Genomic DNA, 5,022 nt, shown 5'->3' on the forward strand with positions numbered 1-5,022 from the left:
TTTTTTTCCCCCTATTTTGTTTCCTGCGACATTTTGTCATTTTATACAATTGAAACCGATCAGTACGACCCAATTATTTCCAACACGAGGTTGAAATTCGAACAAGCGCAGAATCCATATTGTGATTACTTTCCGCTCCTCTAAAACACCCACTTTGTCAAAACAAGCTCAAGACTATCTCGCATTTACTATTTCCGTTGCATTGATTTTCCCGAGCATCTGCTGAGGGAACCCCTTCATTTTTGACGTCCCATAAATTTATCAAGACCATTGTCTATTATCCAGCAAAATTTAAAAGCGATAATATTAAGTTGGTTAAAATCGCTGCATTTCTTCAAAAACATTTTGTACGTTGGGAGTGCTGCCCCCAACCGAGGCCATAACATATCGCAAGTACTGTACTTTCGGAGGCGATCCGACTTGTTCATGGGATGTCTATCTCTGCCAATCTATGTGGTAATACCAAATCGATTAGTATAGTCCAGATTTTGTCCCAATAGCCAATTTTAATTAGGTAAGGTAATTAACCACAGTCCACGAGGGACTTTAGGCATCTCTCCCTGTTATCATAGAATGGTTACAGTACAGAAGGATGTCATTCAGACCATGTCGTCTGTCCTGGCCCTCTGGAGGAGCAATGCACCTGGTGCCACTCCCCTACCTTTTCCCCAGAGCCCTGCAATATTTTCCCTTTCACTTAAGGATCCAATTCCCTGTTGAAAGCCTCAATTGACTCTGCCTCCAACTCTCAGGCACTGCATTCCAGATCTTAACCACTCGCTGTGTACAAAATGTTTTTCATCATGTCGTTATTACTTCTTTTGGCAATTATCCTAAATCTGTGCCCTCTGATTCTCAATTCTTCCACCAGTGAGATCAGTTTCTCCCTACCTACTCTGTCCAGACCCCTCGTTGTTTTGAATATCCCCAGCAAATCTCTTCTCAACCTCTTCTTCAAGGAGAACAGTCCCAACTTCTCCAGTCTTTCTACATAACTTTTAAGTTCCTCATCCCTGGAACCATTCTCGTGAATCTTTTTTGCACCCCCTTGAATGCCTTCGTTCCTTCTAGAAGTGTGTGCCCAGAACTGGACGTAATACTCCATAATTGAGGCCAAAATAGTGTAAGAGAAAGACATGGTTATATAGCTTGAGGGGCATCCAGCAAGGCAAGGCAGCAGCTCTCCATGAACTACTACAGCTGGTCTGGGGATTGAACCTATGCTATTGGCATCATTCTACACCACACTCCAGCCATCTACCCATTTGACCCCCACCTAGTTTGAATTGGTCTAAATGTATGTTGCTATTATGGGGCAAAGGCAGGTGCTTGGAGTTAGATCACAGGTGAGTCATAATTTCACTGAACAGCAGAACAGGCTCAAGGGGTAAAATGGCCTTCCCCTGATCGTACGTTCTGAAAATAATTCCAACACTGCAAAATACCAAAGGAATCAACAGCACTTTCCAAACCCATTACGTCTACCAACTGGAAGGACAAAGGCAGCAGATGCATGTGAATGCCACCACCAGTAAGTTCCCCTCCAAGCCACACCCCATTCTGACTTGTAACTATATCGTTGTTCCTTCACCGTCACTGGATCAAAATCTTAGAACTCCCACCTTGACAGAACTGTGAGTGTGCCTACACCACATGAACTGTAGTGTTTCAAGAGGACAGCTCACAGCCACCTTCTCAAGGGCAATTAAAGATGGGCAATAAATACTGGCCTTGCTAGCAATTCTCACAACTGATGAATGAATATAAAAAACAAGGTCACCCTACTAGACAAAATTATGATTAGGGAAACTTTATGATACATGGGGTGGTTTTGACTTTTTGTTGAAAGCATCATGATATGGTAAAGCACCAACTCAACATCAACAACAACTTACATTTATATAATTGCTCCTTTTACTTAGCAAAACATTTCACGGTGTTTCACTGTCTAGGGTTCAGATCTGAGCAAGACAAGGAATGTAATTAATGGAAGTGGCTGAGCTGCCATTGAAAAGGGAACTTATGAAGGTAAAAAAGGGACAGTAAGGTAGGCAGGGGAGGTAGTCCAGAGACCCAGGGTAATGCTCTAGGGACCTGGGTTTGAATCCCACCATGGTGGAATTTGAAATCAATTAAAAAAAATCTGGAATTAAAAGTCTGATGATGAAGCCATTGTTGTAAAAACCCATCTGGTTCACTAATACCTGTTAGGGAAGGAAATCCGCTTTCCTTACCTGGTCTACACGTGACTCCAGACCTATATCAATGTGGTTGACACTTAAATGCCCCCTAAACAAGGTGATTAGGGATGAGCAATAAATGCTGGCCTAGTTAGTGATGCCCACGTCCCATGAACTTAAAAAAAAGTTAGGCTTCCATTATCCTTTTCATGTTGTTGTAACCCATTTTGGCTACAAAGAGGGTCAGGGTTGATTCCTTTTCCCGAAGTTGCTGATTTCAGCCTGAGTGTTATAACTGACCTCATGTTATGGAATAGCAGGATAGCTGCCAGGAGGGCAGCTCCTGATTGCTATCTAGTGGCTCTTGCCTGAACTGCTGTTATAATAACCACTTGGATGATATATCAGAGTAAAATCAACGCCAATAGAAACATATTCCAACAAGGAATTCAACACTTCAAGGAGCGGAAGGGAAGAAAAATGATGAAATTAATCAATACACCACAACTCTTATTGTAAAACTTAGTGTGGATGGCCTGGAAGCATTGCACAGATGAGCAAGAAGCAGATATATACTCAGCATTCAGTGCACATTTCTTGATCTAATTTTTACATTCCTTTGTAAAAGCTGCCAGACCAGTTATCATTTTTGTCTGTTTTCTTTCTTGAATTTTTTTGCTCCTTCTTGTCAAAATCAAATGAACAGAAATTCTTCACATTATTGGAGTGATGCCTTGCAAATGAACAATCTCTCCACTGCTATCATTGACAGGTACCTGCTGGGAGAAAGATGAACCTAGAACCTAGATGACCTAGAATAGGTCGTTTTAAATTCATGCAGAATACTCCAGACACCCACCATTTGGTTCACTCTATGGGGGAAAAGTAGGCAGGTTGATGGAACAAGTAGGAACAGAAAAAGATGATGATAGTTTGCCACTTTTGAATTTGAAAGGTAGCAGCAGACAAGTAGGATTGGGCCTAGTTGCAAACATCTGAAAAGCACTTGATGTTTGGCAATATGATTGGCTGGGTTGGGTATCAAAGTAAAGAAAAAATTGGAACCCTGGATTCGCCGATGGGTGACACGGATAATATTGTGGCCGTGTTGGGGCAAAGAGGACTAGAACTGGGGAAAAAAAATTTGGTGCCATAAAGCACTGTCTGATTAAGGAATGATTGACAGCAGCAAAGATGTCAAAATTTGATCAGGTGGATACTTGGAGGGTGTTTCCTCTTGTGGGGGAGACTAGAACTGTATGTAAAAGGTCTGTAAGACTATGAGGAGTCCCCATTTTAAGATGGAGATGAGGAGAGATTTTTTCTGAGGGTCATGCGTATGCAGAAATTTCTTCCCGAAAGCAGTGGAGGCTGGGTCATTGAATTTATTCAAGGCAGAGTTAGGCAGCTTTTTGATAGATAAGGGAGTCAAGGGTTATGGGGGGACAGACGGGAGAGTGGAGTCGAGACCACAGCCAGATCAGCCATGATCTTATTGAATGGCAGAGAAGGCATGAAAGGTCCTACAATTATGTTTACTGTTTTTGATGAGTCTGACCAAGGCTCTTTATGCAATAGACACACCAGGAACTTGAGATTGTGCAGTTGTTTTAATTATTGTGTTTGTTCATTCACTCAGTAGAAGATGGGATGCAGGTAAGAAATGCCATTTGCCCTTGATCCCATTGGTGCATATTTTGCTGACTGGTCTGTCATGTGGGAACTTGCAAAAGCCTTATCAAAATCCATACGGTTACATCAAATGTGCTACCCTCATCAACACTTGTTGCTCCCTCCTCAAAAAGTTAAATCAACTTGGACACGATCTTCCCATTACAAATCCATGCTGACTCTCCTTGATTCATCAGTGACTTTCTAAATGACAATTTATACTCTCTCAATTTCTGCCCATAATTTGTCTGTGACTGAAGTGAGGCTGACTGGCCTGTGATTACTCGGCGACTCCTTCCTTTTTAAATAGTACATGAGCAGTCCTCCTGTACCATGTATGTCACCAGAAAGGATTGAAAAATGGTGGTCAGAACCTCCATTACTTCCTCCCTTATTTCCCATGGCAGCCTGGAATATATTTCATCCAGGCCTGGTGATTTATCCACTTGTAAAAATGATAAACCTTTAACATTTCCTCTCTACAATTATACAATTTAATATTTCACATTCCTCCTTAACTACAATGTCTTCATGCCCCTCTCTTTTGTGAAAGAAAAAACAAAGTACACATTAAGAATCGTGCCCATGTTTACCACCTTCACTCGCATGATCTTTTTGATCTAATCGGTCCTACTCTTTCCTGAGCTATCCTCTTTCACTATATTTTATAAAACATCTTTGGGTTTTGCTTGATTTGCTTGCCAATATTTTTTTCATGTCCTCTCTTTGCTTTCTGCATTTCCTGTTAATTTCATCTCTACAATTTCTATCATTGTCCAGGCTTTCTGCAGTATTGAGCTCTCAGTATCTGACATAAGCTTTTTTTTAATGCCTCATCCTACTCTGTATGCTCTCTGACCTTTGGGGGAGAGGCGGCTAGATTTGGGAGTTCCAGGCTTTCACTTTGTTCTCAACCCTTTATCTTTCCGTTGAATGTCTACCTTTGCTCTGATATCAAATAACCTTCAAGTAGCTATTCCTGGTCCATTTTTGCCAAAGCACATTTCAGCTCAGTAAAATCGCCTTTCCTCAATTTGAAACTTTTACATTATCAGCATAACCCTCTATTCCCTTCTCCTTTTATGTTCAACTAGCTTCAAGAGCATCCAAGCATTCTTTTGGAACGAATGGAGCTACAGGCAGACAAGGAACAGATACACACTTAGAGGAG

This window comes from Cetorhinus maximus, chromosome 24 (genome assembly GCF_964194155.1).
Source record: "Cetorhinus maximus chromosome 24, sCetMax3.hap1.1, whole genome shotgun sequence".
In the NCBI taxonomy this organism is placed as follows: domain Eukaryota; kingdom Metazoa; phylum Chordata; class Chondrichthyes; order Lamniformes; family Cetorhinidae; genus Cetorhinus; species Cetorhinus maximus.